Source organism: Nipponia nippon, unplaced genomic scaffold, assembly GCF_047370975.1.
Source record: "Nipponia nippon isolate SJK-2023a ecotype South Korea unplaced genomic scaffold, ASM4737097v1 scaffold_4, whole genome shotgun sequence".
NCBI classification, from domain to species: domain Eukaryota; kingdom Metazoa; phylum Chordata; class Aves; order Pelecaniformes; family Threskiornithidae; genus Nipponia; species Nipponia nippon.
The window spans coordinates 73,638,079-73,652,986 of record NW_028262358.1 but is presented as its reverse complement, the minus strand read 5'-3'; the positions used below and the strand labels follow the sequence as shown (position 1 = coordinate 73,652,986).

General features: G+C 38.7%; 1 long non-coding RNA gene across 1 annotated transcript; it reads right to left on the bottom strand.

Moving 5' to 3' along the window:
* Positions 1-8,763: 8,763 nt before the first annotated feature.
* LOC148053376 (uncharacterized) lies at positions 8,764-13,028 on the bottom strand. The gene is made up of 4 exons (XR_015708031.1): positions 12,862-13,028; positions 12,571-12,627; positions 11,734-11,789; positions 8,764-8,883 (listed from the first exon to the last, which is right to left on the bottom strand). It is a non-coding gene; the product is annotated as an uncharacterized LOC148053376 (long non-coding RNA).
* Between the last annotated feature and the right edge of the window lie 1,880 nt (positions 13,029-14,908).

Genomic DNA, 14,908 nt, shown 5'->3' with positions numbered 1-14,908 from the left:
GGCAATGTGAGGCTTTTTACATACTCAGGGAGGTCTTGTCTAGCCCATGCACTGATCTCCAGAGAGCTGGAATCAAAGGCACAAACAGGAACAAATCACTTTCAGTGAGAAAACTCTTAAAAATACTAATCTCTTGCAAGATGCTTGAATGACAAGATATTCCCTGAAACACTTCAGGAATGATAAACGACAAGTGAATAAATATTGTGTCAAGTGTTAGTCATTTAATACTCTGGAGCACTGTGTCCTCAACAGCATACTGTTGTCACTCTACTTCAGAGGTACCATTCAAGTATATCTATCGCTGCAGTGTCTATTAATCACCCAGGAAGACTTGGCCTAAGCTGAAGTTTGACCTAGCAGTGCAATAGTAGAGACCAGGTATATTCCTCTTCACATCTATAACAAAAATTGCCAACTGATGTTGTCCTAACATGAAAAAAGATTATTTCAGAAGAAGGTGTCTGGGGAGTTATTCCTCCTGCAATGCAATACAAAGCTGATTTATAATCATTTAAACTCAAGGTGGTCTAAGGAGTCTTGCAAAATAGGAATTCTCTGGGCCACTCATTTCTGTTAATGTGATCTCCCTGTTAGATGCAGGGTCTACATGGGAGCAACTGCTTTACTGTCAATTTATATTGTGCAATTCAGCATATTACACAAACTACATTCCAATAGCAAGCTCTGAGGCAGCGGTATCACTGCCTATAAACAGCTGTAAGCCATGGTGTAGGACTAAATAACTTTTGGGAATAGCTCTGAATGATGAATGTAGAGAGAAAGGCATCAGTTTTCAAAGGCTGGCTTAAAAAACATAGGTGCCACTATCACCTTGAAAGCCTACTATGGCTGTTTCTCAAAAAAAAAAAAAGACCTTGTTTTGCCACATATTTACTAACAAGGGATTTATTATATCTTCCTATAACTAGTGCTTATAAGACCATCATGGCCCCAGAAAAATACATTTTAAAGTAAAAGTTGTCAGGTAAGCTAATCCCAGTCTTCCACGCTGCTCTCCAGAGGCCTTGTCCCCTGAATTCAGCCAAAGGCTGTGAGGATCCAGTTGCACAGGACTTGCTCATGGATCGTTCAGTCTCTCAGTGCATCTGTAATTCGCATTTCACACCTCAAAATACAGAACACGATTTATATGCAAAATCAAGTGTGGAAATGTAACAAACTGCTGCTGAAAATGACTCTGAGACAGCACTTTCACATTTTGCCATGTATGCATGCAGCTAGTTTTTCTTCTCTGTTACTAAGGATGTGTTAGGCCTTGAGCACACCACATTGTTAAAATTACCATTAATAAAATCTATGGCTATTATGTGGCCTTCTCAAACCACTAGACTTATTATTTTAGCTGATTATTTTTTCTGATCTATGTGTTTCTATTGTTCTTAATTTAAACAAACCTACATTTTGGGACGATACTGAGCCTTAAAATGAGTAGTATCTGATAGGAATGAGAAAAGATAAAAAGACAAATATAAAGTAGACACATTGGCAGACAAATAACCGTATTGTCACGAACACATAATCTTATTAAATTTACATATATGGAAAAAATCTGTCCTTAATATAAACAATGAGAATTTTGTCATTGACACCTACAAACCCACAGTTCCACTTCCTATCATTGTGCTTGCTTCTGCAATGTTATTCACCAAAAACAGAAAATAAAAATAAGCAAAGGAATAGTATATCTAATTTTTTAGCAAGTACTGTGTATACATATCATTTACTTCTAACTTTGGGTCAATTTATAAGACCACAAAGTGACAAATTATACAGATGCACCCATAAATTACTGATTAGCAGCAAATTACACTGACGCAGTAGCACAGTCTTCAGCCACACCTGAGTTTGAGTATTGTGAGCTTACATATTTGAGCCTGATGAATTAAGATGGAATAAAATCATACTGTATGAAACTGTGATCCACTCAAGCAAATGAAGGGAGCAGAATAAGAAAATTCCAAAGAAAATCTAAAGTTACAATGTGGACACCTATTTGCTCATACAAAATCTACACCAGCCTTATTATTATTTTTTTGTTCCTAAAGGTGTGTAAGCCATTTGGATAGCACTGGCTCACATGGAGACAAGACTGAACCTCAAAAAGGATACACAGACTGCATAGTCTCCCTACTGCTTAGAGAAAGACATGAATAGTTTTGACCATTATAATGTGGCCCTAAGTTAAATAAAAACCAGTGAGAATCCTCCTTGTCCTTTTGTCCTTGAGACAAAACAAGAGCTGGTTCTTAATGTTAGACTCAAGCAAAATTCCAGTGCTTTCAATGGGAGTTTTGTCTGACTAGCGTGCATGGCATTGTTCCAAGAAGGATGGGGAGCACAAAGGTGAAGACTATGAAGTGATATCACCCTCCTGCAGAATGGTGTATGCTGTAGAAGACAAAGGGATATGTATTTGGATCTTACGGTAACCAAGTTGTTCCATCAACAGAAGTTTTTATGTTCTGGAGAAGCTGACCCCATCCTCTACATACATAAAAATTAGTAATACATTTGAGGGTGCAAATGACATGGGCTCGGTCAGGTCAACCCATTTATTACTGCTGATGTAATAGGGCATCCCAGTCTGCCAGCCAAGGGGATTTTGGCATGTTGTCCTCAGAGCATTCTCATAATATGCCTTTGCTTCCCAGTCTGAAATCTGGATAGCCTGCCAGCTTTTTTACATGCACGTCTCTCTGCATCCCCACCTTCCCTTTGCCTTAGGACATTTCTGTTTAGGTTTAAGATGAACAGAGAGAAATGGAATACATGTCTTTTCTACAGTCTTTGATTGTATTTTTTTTTAATTATTATAAAAATATCTCAAAGCTCTGTTTTTCATTTATTATTGCTCATTTGATAAGATGAAGCACTGTATGCTATGAGCTCTTGACTTTATGTCACCTGAGATTGAAAACACAATGCTAAATACATTAAATATTCACAAAGGGAGTCAAATAGGGTCATGGAAAGTGCCATACATTAATCATACATGTGTGGTATTCCCTTGTTGAATGATACAGTTCAGCTCTGCATTTTCTGACAAATGAGGTCAAGATGTTGTTTGCCATTAGAAACTAATTAGAGGAAATTCTTCATGCTTTTTAATGAAGAAAGGCAAACTTTTGGAAATGATAATGTGAAGGAAAGTCAGACTGTGGAGAACGAAACCAAATTTCTTTTTTTCAAAAAAAATATTTCTAAAGAAAAAGTGTGATTAGTTACAAAGTTCACTTGGCTCACATCCTCATAATGTCAACCAGTCAATAACGTTACACCATGGATAAGAATCAATGTCTTATAGCAATGAGAGATAAGAGGAAAACAATGAGCAAGTGATTACTATTGTCAAATTCTGCTATTATTTGAGCTATTTCTCTTTAGTATTAAGTATTAGCGGGAACAAATGAATGAAAAACCTTTCAACACTTAGCTGTACTGGACATTTATGAAAATCAGGTGGTTTTGACATGTCAGCCTGAGCAGAAAAAGATTTTATATACCTCAGCAGAGTTTAAACATGTCTGTGACTAGAGAAGATAATATAAAGGCATAGCTCTGCATCTTTAAAGTCCAAAGTACAACAAGGTAAGATCCAAGACAGAGTCAGGAGTGATCCTAGTTTTATGTTGGCCGTGTCCATGTGGAGTTGGGCAGTAGCAGCTGAGGAGCACCAGCAGCTGGTACACCCCTTGTGAAGCCCAGGCCCGGCCCAGAAGCCGGAGACTGCCTCTTCCCATCACCTGGGAGAGGCTGACAGGTTGCAGGTGTGTTGAGGGAAAGAGCTATGCCCCACACTCGTCCCTACACCTCAGCCCACTGAGGCAGCCAGCCCTTCTGGCAAGTATTTCAATCTACTCCCACTTACAGTCAAATTCCACAAAACTCCCATTACTCCTTTCACACACGTTTATTTTTTCAGTAATTTCATTCTATGGACAATCAAAATGCTTCACAGCGCAACTCACTTTAGTAAGCCAAGAGAAGCTAACTTAGTCATGCTATCCCAACAACAATCTTCATCCAAAAATGCAAGCAGGGGAGCGCCTTCACAGAAGCGTTACTTTTTTGTTTTTTCTAAATGAAAATAATTCTGAATATTAGCACTTTCTTGGACAAGTTAAATTTTTTTATTTCCTTCAAAATAAATATTTAATATGGATGCTTAGTGCAGTAATAAAAATGACCTAAATTTTTATATCCTTTTGAAAAAGATTTTGAACACTTTATAAGAGCGTAGGATGGTCCTTAATTATATTTACCATGAAAAAAGAGTGTTGTTCAGGCAGACTCTGTGTGTGCATAAGTGTGTCTTTCGTAGATGCCCTGGCTGATAAGAAGCATGAACATACGTTTCATCCATCATCAGAAAATTCCACAGGAGCTCTTGTAAATGGCCCCACCATGGGAGAACCTTCAGCTAGAGGCTACTCCTCTTTAGACAGCAAAAAACCAAGAGACAGAAATCCATAGAGAATCAGGCTCTTTAGCTTTCATGCTCATAGAACTACATCTTTCTTGTCTTGCCTTTTCATTTTCCTTATAAAAACAAATGGCAAATTTTTTCTCCCATATTTCTCATTACTGCTTGGCCAATCTGGCAAACTTGCCCCAGACCTCTGGTATGCCCCACACTCAGCATTTCTTAGAGTATTTCTTCAGAAGGTATGTCATTGCCCTTGATATCCATTATTTGGAAAAAAATCTCCCAGGAGACAAAGAGAAGATCATGAGGTTTTCCTGTTGCAGCAGAACAGTGAACTGCAGTCTTTTCTACACATATCCATAGGACAGTAGTTCTTCCAGCTCTCCTAAACAAGGTTTCTCCCAAACAAGGTTTCTCTTTGGCTCACCAACCAGGAACCAGTAGTACACTTTTGACATTCATTTGCAGCAGTTACCCCACTTGCTGTCCTTCAGTTTTTACCATGGAGCAGTCTCAGAGAACAACAAATGGATTCCTCTCAAACATAACTAAACTAAAAGTTGTGCTTCAGGAGATCAAATAAGACACCCCAATTAAAATGAGTTTTCAGTCCACAGGAGCAGATAAGAGCTAGTCCAAATCAAACTCCTCCAAAACACGCATAGTATGGACACAGGATCCTTATTACAAACTGTTTTACCCTACATATAAGGTCTGTTAGATGTACTATTTGCTAAACTGAATATAGACATAATAGAGACAAGAAAAAAACTGCTAGGCGTTACAAAGGATGAGGCCTTCTGATGGGGTAAAACAGTGGGCTTCAGCACAGGATGCCTGCACTGGTTTGAAGTGAAAGAACCTCCACAAATACAGACAGTTCTCTCAGGAAGAAAAATATGCCTATATGTCTAATGGCTTTGAGATCATCATATAAGAGATATTCCATCAGAACAAATTTTTGCTGTTTGAGTTTTCAGATTGCTTAGAGACTATATTTGTGTCTCTTTCATGTATTATAGGAGAGTGCAACAGGAACACCAAACTGCTATTTTTTTTTTTTCCTTTTTGCATCATTAGCTCTCTAATTTTACTCTCAGAATACAACACTATCATCCTTCATAAAAACACATACTACTTTCATTAGTCTTTCCTCAGGGCCTGATGAAATGTTCCATTATCTTTCTACACGGAACTGGATCAGGCCTTCATAGACCAAGCAAAAAGCCTACCAAAGTCTGAGGGACACATCCATGAAGAAGTATTGCAGGATTTCAGCCATGTACAATCACAGTATTGCTTATCTTTTAAAGCTTGCCATACATACTGGTTTTAATTCTTCTACTTTTTTTTTCCAGTTTTATTTGTTTGTATTTTATTATTTTTGAATAGAACTTTAAATGCTTTGAAAGGACACTCATAAAATACATAGAAGTTATTATCATCTGTGCTACTTATTATTATGATATAGCCTCATGACTGTTCTCCCACTCAGACATCATCCTTTACACTATGTCTTTGCAATAACACTTGGAATAACCCTGTGCTTTTGAGTTAGTCTTTTCCATAACAGATTAAATTTTAAGATTACACTGCCTGTCTTTGCACTTCAAAATCTAAGTACATTTGAAAATTCCCTATTCTAAAGCCAACAGTGGTTGTGACAACCTCAGTGACTGATATGTTTATCTCTAATATACTTTTGTTGAGATTACTACATTACTCCTTTGCCAGAAAGTCAAATTAGCCTCACTGAAACCATTAGTTTCATGGAAGTACTCTGGATTCCCTACATTGCCTGCAGAATCTTCTTTTCTGCAGATTTTTGAGAGAGACAGTATGTAATTCTTCTGTCTTCAATGGACTCTGCAGAATATGCAGGTCACCTGATCAAAGAGAAATAAATAAAAAGTACATACACAGTGACAGATTCAAGTCAATCAGTAATTTTATATTGATGTTTGCAAAACCTTCCATCTACACTATCTACTATGATGTGATGTTTACCTAAAGCAGGAAGTTACAAAAAATTTTGCATTTACAGCCTCATCTTTATTTCAGCAAAAATAAGGTGAAGTATGTTACATGGTGTGACTTATGTTTTGTATCAGTACTACTTACAAAAGCCTTTTTCTTTTAAAGGTTCTGATAACTACCCTGTTCTCCCTCCCTGACTCTGAAGAGATGGATTCCTCTGTCACCCTTCATAGCCACCAAGTGTGACAGATAAAATTGTTTAAATATCTCAGACAAAATGCCCAGTAGTTACTCACAATTTAGATCAATTATTCGTACATTTGAAGCTATGGACTGATAACAGGGAAATTGTCCAGGTTCAATGTCGTTGCACATGAGCTTCCTTTCCTGTTTCACTTTCATCAAGCTATTAAACAAACTCTGTAAGAAAATGGCTACTAAAACAACATTTTTCTGATGGCTTGCAGTTTCCTGTAAGGTCGGGGTAATTCTGACTGTGTATCTGTGACTACATTTGACCATATATGACTGAGGACCCGAAAACCCTAGGCTACATCTCTACTAGCTAACCAAGCATGGCCAGGGCACAGCCCAACCCCTATGACATAAGCTTTTAAATCACTAGCACAATTCCTGGGCACAGTTTTGATCTGAGCCAACCACAGCAATCCCAGATCATTTTTTTGCAGAGAAGTGGGAGATGACACAGGCCAGGACCATTGCCGATAGGCAGTTTCAATGCAATCACCCTGTTTTGGAGAGCTGAGAGAGATTAGCTATGGCAATGTGAAACGTGTCAAGCCAATTGACTTCAGAACTGAAGGACAGTGCCTGACCTGTTTTAGTTACTAGCGTAGGGGTAGTTAACCTCTCTTTTTTACAGGAAAAACTACAAAGTTATGTTTTACATTTTAGTTTCTTTCATCAGAGAATTGTTCTGACCTGTTTTTGACAATAAAGTAGTAGAAAATGCTGGTTGACAATTTACCATCAGTATGAGCACAGAATCCTGTCAATAATAGCAGAGATACCTAAAATTATTAGCAAACTCAACTCAAATGTAGCTTTCTTTAACTTCCATATTACAGATAGGCAGGCAATATCATGTAGCCAAAGTCTGTTTCCTTTGCTTTTAAATACAGCTCCTCTTGGCCAAGTATATTTTTCTCCCAAAGCCTGACCATATGTATGCAACAGTTAATTAAAACTTTGTCCAGTGAAAAATCTTCCCATGTCCTCGGATACTTATTTCTACTAGTTTGAATGGAAACAAACTGTTCATTGTAGGGTGGACAGAGAATTCTTAGAACCAGCTTCAGTTGATCTAATAGCCCGAGCATGAAAGCATTTGTGAGGGGACCGAATACTAAATAGTAAGGGTGACAAAGACCATCAGCTTTCAGACCTAACTATCCAGAAGAACGCACAGAATGCGAGAGGTGGAAAATACAAAAAAGAGAAATTCACAGGACATTTTTGTGAAAGTGCCAAGGAGCATTTTGACCTTTCCCTGCATTATTTCCCTGGTAGAATAAGTAGCACTGGACAAAATATCTGGTGCTGTCATACACTACTAATGGCATTTCTGCAATTTCTAATGAAGCCCCCTATACTTTTTTACAGTGTACATTTCAATATTTCATCTGCATAAGATAAGGTTAGCTCTATTCTACCCACAATAACTACTTGTGAGGAGAACAACATGAATAAAAGGAAAATGCAGATAATGAAAAGCATGCATTAATCCATTTGTAAGAAGATATTTAATACCTTCAACTTTGGCAGACAGGTGAGTAGGTTTCTGCAAAAAGCTGGCATAGCTTTAAAATAGCAGCGGGTAAAATGGTATGTGCTGTGCATCACACAGTCTGCGGTGAGACAAGCAGAGCATATCCATGGGTAAATCTGCTTCATGAATCAGGGAGTCAGTGTGTCATTCTCTTCCAGCAAGCTTAGTATGATCATCACATAAAAGACAAAAAATGGGTCCAGGGGTCTCCTTTTCCCTTTTTTCTTTCCATCTTCAGTGGGGCTGAGGCTTCTTCCAGGAGAACAAAGGTGTCAGCAGCCAACTCAGCCAAAGCATCACCTGCAGAGATCCTTGTGCCAGCCAGGGTAGAAGAAGAAGAAGAAGAAGACATGCCTGCCCAAAACCAATGCTGACACTATGGCTCCAGACAGAAGCTGCATGGGATTACCCATTTCCTTGTTACGGGGACATGAGTTTCTGTGGTGGGTATGACTTTCGACCAGCCTGGTGAGGCTGGCAAAAATTTCCTCAGGAAGAAAAAAAAAAAAAAAAAAAAAAAAAAAAAGGATCTTTGGTGTTGAAAGATCTTCCCTCATCACAGCTGCATGGGCTGGTGATACAGCCAGGAGTTTTATGCACTCTATCTTGTGGCTAGTCCAGGCCTACTGTCAAGAGCGGGCTTCATTTTACAACAGAGTTTCCAGAGCTGGCAAAGCGAAAGGTAAGAATAGGAAGTAAACAAAGGCAGAATTCTCTCCTGGAAAGGAGTGGAAACAAGTTTCTAGTCATTATACATAATGCCTTTTAATTTCCTGAAAAAAAAATGCCTTTTCAATCTCTCTTGAGTTTGAATTTGAGCCCATGCCTACTATGTAGAGTGAAAAACACTGAGGAGGATGGATATGAAGTTATGGCTTCAAAGATAACAAACCCTGTATTTTTTTGCATGTTATATGGTTTTCTAGCCTTCCTCCAAATTGAAAGGCATTTCACAAGGTCTGCCAGGACATTGGTCCATGATAGGACTAAGCAGCATTTCAGGACACGTGTTCTGGGAGAAGTGTCCTCAGATGTTTGTTCAAAGCAGCAGGTTTATGGTTAAGCAGCAGTTGGAACAGGCTTCAAAAACACAGACAAAATGAAATTTGAATCTTAGGAAGAAACAGTCTTGTTCACTTATGACGAAAACAGATCTCTTGGAGTTTTTCATAACAGATGTAGTATCAACCATGGTGTCCTGGCCAGTTTCCAATTCAGGTAATTACAAAATACCTAACTAAATGTTCCCTCAGCTTCAAAAGTATTATTTACTACTAAATTTAAATTGGTTAGTAGTATTTTTGTGTCCTTTCATGCAGCTGCTGCAGTCTGTTTTAGGAATCAACAATGCTTTTAGCTAATTCTGTTGTGTATGATATTTACAAAGTATTTTCTTATTTCTTACAAAAGTCACTATAAAAACCCATACCTTTTTTTCAATTAGTAAATTAAAAAAAAAAGTGGGAAAATAAAATATAGCAAGGAAAGCAGAGAGAATAATAATTTAATTCCCTCACATGCTGTCTGGTGAAAGACCATCATAAAAAATATCTGAAATTTACAGAAACGGTCTGGTCAATACTAGGTGCTTGGTTGAAACAAGGTGCATATTAAGAACCACTACACTTTGTGCATGCACTTAAGTCTGTAGACTTTATGTTAACAGGATTGAGCTCAAAAGCACTCTTAAAGTATGCACTATAGCAATAAACTGTACATAGAACATAATTTTGAAATCTTCAGAGCCAAACCCAGTCTTTCCATTTCAAGCCTATTTCTGTCCTCAAATGTTGGGATAGTAAATGTAGTCTTGATGGCTTCAATTCATCTCAGACTGAAAGGCGTCAAAGAGAGTAGCTTGAAATCAGAGATCTTACTTCCTCAATGCTCCCTCTTCAAATACAACACAAACTATTTTTGAAACGCCTTTACAGACCCACTGACATTTAACAGGGAACTGGGTTCCACGCTCAGGACAAAATTTTCCTCTAATGACACTAAAGAGCTCAAGCAGGATACTCTGCTCTCCCTACATGTGAAGATGCACCTACAAGGATACAAAACTGAATCAAAATAAGGCAGAAGACTTTAACAGGAGACTTACTGAAAACAAGATGGTGTGCAAAAAAGAACATAAAAAACATTTTGGATAACACATAGGATGGTTCATTATTTAATGTAGAAGAATATTGAATGAATAATATACACTGGTTCTTATTTTTCTCACATCATCCACAACTACTATGTTCCCTCAGTCTATCTTCATCTAGCCCTACTCTGTGTAACTCTTTCTGAACACTTTACTATTCTGAGTAAGCAAAGAAGTATAACATAATCAAGGATAAATAAGATTGTATATTGAATGACCATGGCACAGGCATATAGTTATAATTACATCTCAACACAGGACAATGTGCCACATTAGTAAGTGCTCATGCTGAAGCTCCCTTGCCCTCTCCTTCAGCAGTAAGCCAACAGCTGAATATGGTCCAAAAGCATCAACCAAATGATCACACACTTCAAGAAAAGTCTCAAAACTTCAAGAAAAGACAAGCAAATGCTATCATAAACAGGAACATGCCTTTGCACAGTGACAAAGGGTGAAATCAGACTTTAGCACTGCAGATATATAACTTCCATGCATCATCAAGGACGCCACAGTTTCTATATTACAACCTTGCTGCACCTATTAGAGAGTGCAACAAATAGTTTAGAAAATGCATGAGCAAAACCATTCATGGTTTTCATATATTTCACATCAGTCTCATTCATTAATAAATGTAAGGTGATGACAACAAGACCCTTTTTTTAATTACAAGTTTAATTACAAATGGGAAGTAGAACTTCAGCTCCAGTTAGCCAAAGCAAACAGAACAGAGCTGAAAGTTGAATTTTACTTTATGTCCAGCTCCACTGGTGAAAAACATATAGAAGAACCAGTTGGATATACTCATAGATGGTGAACATCTTTGAGATGTTCATTGAGGTGTTTATCTGTTCCACTGCTGATGGATTAGTTATTTGTATGTTGTACTTTTGACATGTGGGGGTTTTTTTCCAAACTTAAAAAAAAAAAAAACCCTGACAATAATATTTGCTCATATATTTATTATTTTTAGTCCTCTTCTGAAATTACTTATGCCTTCAAGTACGACCTAACACTCTCAAAATGAGTCCACTATCTTAAACAGAAAAAGAGTTGGTATATTTGGTCTGATTTTCCACTGCTTGTACAGGGAGACAGAGGGAATCCAAATGAAAGACAGTAAAACATTGCTGCACTAACTTCTTGGCACTTTTCCATGTGTTTTTTGTACAATCAGTTACATACATTTTATTGGCAGCAAACAATAGAATCAGACAACAAGAGAATCAGACCCAACATCATCCACAGTCCACTTCTACAAGACGTGGTGGATGGATCTGACATCTCATTGCTGACAGAAAGAGTAGATCCCACCTCCCCCCGACACATGTTTTCCATGTATGATCCTGGCTACGCAGTACTGCCACTCACCTTTTGCTGACCCCAGTGCTCTTCAGATGCCACCATCAGTCAATTCATTTACCTGACTTGGAAGAAAATAACCAGAAAGTTGGATAATTCTTTTTTGAGTTAACTGGTTGAATTGGCCCAAGAAAAGAGGTAAAGGGTGAGACAAAGCAGTGGGGACAGGACTGTGAGAAGGAAGAACAAGAAAGGAAGGCACAGAGCGGGAAGGAGGAGGGAGCAAGACCTTCTGTAGCAGCAGCAAGCTGTTAAATTAGCAGTGCTGCTTGTTGGCTTGCAGCCACGAACTTTACCTTCACAGCACCAAATAACCAGTTATGCCAAATTGTTAGATGCAAAAGGAAGACAGAGCCAAAATTATTCTTCCCAGACACTTAGAAAAGTGAGTGCTCCCTGGAAAAGCAAAGGCACATACCTAGTTAATACTTTGAAGAATTGGGACCTAACTCATTTTAGCTAATGGCGGTGGAGGGGGGAGATTGTTTCTCCTCTTAAGTTAAGTAACTGTTAACAACATTCCTTCTGCTGAGAGGTTAAAATTTAGATGATTTATCACCAGCACATGATGTTACTATTTGCAAGCATAATCATTTCTAAACTAGAGATTAGCCTGATCCAGTATAAGACCATAACTCTTTTGGAGCTGCACATTCCTAAATATTAGACTTTTCTTTGCATTTTTATTTTCTTTTCACTTATCCTCAGCATTGAGCAAAGGAATTAATTTACTCAAATAAGGGCAGTAGGAGGTTTTGGTAGAATATAACTTTATTACTCATTGTAGCAATCACTTGATTAAATCATTTGCAAGACAAACCTCTTGATAAAATACTGTTTACTTACCCCTGCTCTGAAAACAGCTAGGTCCCAGTCACTGAAGAGTTGATTCAGCCATTCAGCCTCCAAGAAAAAATAAATTAGCTTTGAGGTAATTTGGAAAAGACAGGCCAAAACTAAAGTCCTTTAGAATTTAGAAGTCATCTTTCATGGAAAAGGAGACATTTACTCTAGTACTCTGACTCATCTGCAATTTGAAGTAACTACTGAAATACTGCAGAGATAACTTTCACATGGAGGCACTAGGACAGTCCTGGCACTGCCCACCTGTTACTTGTAGACAAGATCAACACTTACTCATTGGTGAGGTTCACATACATTAAGGATTAAGGCAGCCTGAATTTCTGCAGATGTTGTAGATCTGGCTACCTCTTACAACTCAGTCATATCTTCCCTCTGCACAAGAAATAAGCTTGCCTAAAGGATCACATGGGTGTTTTGTTTCCTTAGGCCCCTGGAGACAGGCTCCCCAGAGCCTCGCTGAACTTCTGTGGGCAGTGCAGGTCCTGCAGGCACAGGCTGCTCAGATACGGGCAGGTTACTGGTGGCTTGTGCAATGCAGTGTTGGGCTGAGCAGCCAGCCTGAGGCAGCTGGGCTGGGGCATTAAGGAGCGCAGGAAGAGGTGGGAGAGAATGCAGCAGATGCTGGAGGATGGCTTAGAGAAAGTGGGTGTTGGGAGTGGGGCAGCAGAAGAAAAGGGAAGTATACGGGGAGTTACTGTATATTTGGCTAACATAGTAGAGATGATTCACTTTCTGCTGGTTTAAATATAGTAAATTCATTCACCGTGTGACTCTGACACACTACTATTACTATCATTATTATTGTTATTGCCACTGTTACTGTTATTACTCTTTCAATTTTGTTATAGCCATAATTTCCATATTCATTCTCATTTATGTCCCTATGTTTTGAGGTGAAATCACATTAACAGTGTGCCAGTGAGGTGTGGGTCGTGACAACCAACTCGAGTCTGGAGAGCTAGAGACAGAATGGGTATCACTGTTTGGATCACAGCACCTAAGAGCAGTGTCCTGGAATATTGCTTTATAAAACAGATCCAAGACTTTCAGCAAGGCTGTAAGGGCCAGGGGAGGGCAGAGGGCACCCCTTCATTCCCCTGACCCACCCACAGAAAGCAGGAGAGGCTTTGCCTTGCACAGAGAGGAGCAGCGCCTGTCAAATCTTTATTAGCAGATGTTGTTAAGATTCCCTCCCCATCCCTGAGAGCAGGTGCCTTCAGCATAAGGTCAGAGGGGTCTGCAATGGCTAAGGCAGCACCAGACCTACATGACACTTTGAAATTTTAGCTCTGTGCTTTGCCCAAAGCTACAGTGAGTCAGCAGACTAACAATCCTGATTCCCTGGCCAGTTTGCAGTATTCAAGGTTAAAGACAGTGATGCATGAAAACTCACTGCCAACCAGAGTATGATACACAGTAGGAGAAAAAAAATTGTCAGATGGGGTTAGCTTTTAGCATTAATCCTATGTGGCCCTTGGCTTGCTTTGGCTCCTCATTTTTGTTCTTTCTATAAAGAGAGCAAAAAACAAGCTATCACAGAAATTTTACTGATATTATCACTCTCTTTTTTGAGAGCGAGAGTGTTAGTGAGGTGACATCTTTCAGTCCCTCCAGACATGTTTCAAATGATACAAATCAGCATCATTGTGTTACACTGATAAAGCCAGGAGGATCACATAGAACAACAAGCTTCAGTCTTCTGTTGAAAGTGCTGAAATACTTTCATTATGCCTTCTAAAAATACTTTCTTGCTGCTCAATTTAGTATTTTCTAGGTGACCAGATCAGGAAAAGTAGAAGTCTGTGATGTGTTCTAAGACTGCTTACAGATGGATATAGCTGATTTTTCCACATCATGTCAGCTGTTAGACATTTAATTTGGTAATTCAGAGGAATTTAGTGCTAAAACTGCCTAGTTGTACCACTTCAGGTCCCAGATCACAGCTTAAAGAAGAGAAAGCTTAAAGAAATGTGATGTGGACATTGCAGACTTTCAGTATCAGCCTGTATGGTAAAAGGCTTGACTCATTTCTTCTGGGTTAGACTTGTCTATTCCTGTTCTTTGGAGATACTCAGGGACATGTCTGTGTGAGTGTCTATGTATTAAAATCTTCACTGCAGTCTTTTATCCTAATTCCCACTATTCCCACTAGGCTCCAGGCAGTAAGTACACCTTAAATAAAATCAGAAACAGGAATTACTCATTAATCAGAAAGGTTATTTCAGGAGCAAAGGAATATTCAAGTTTGTGTACTGCAACTAACGAGCAATTTGTTTAATTTGTCTTTGGCTTCAGACTTGCCAAGCACCCTCACCATGAC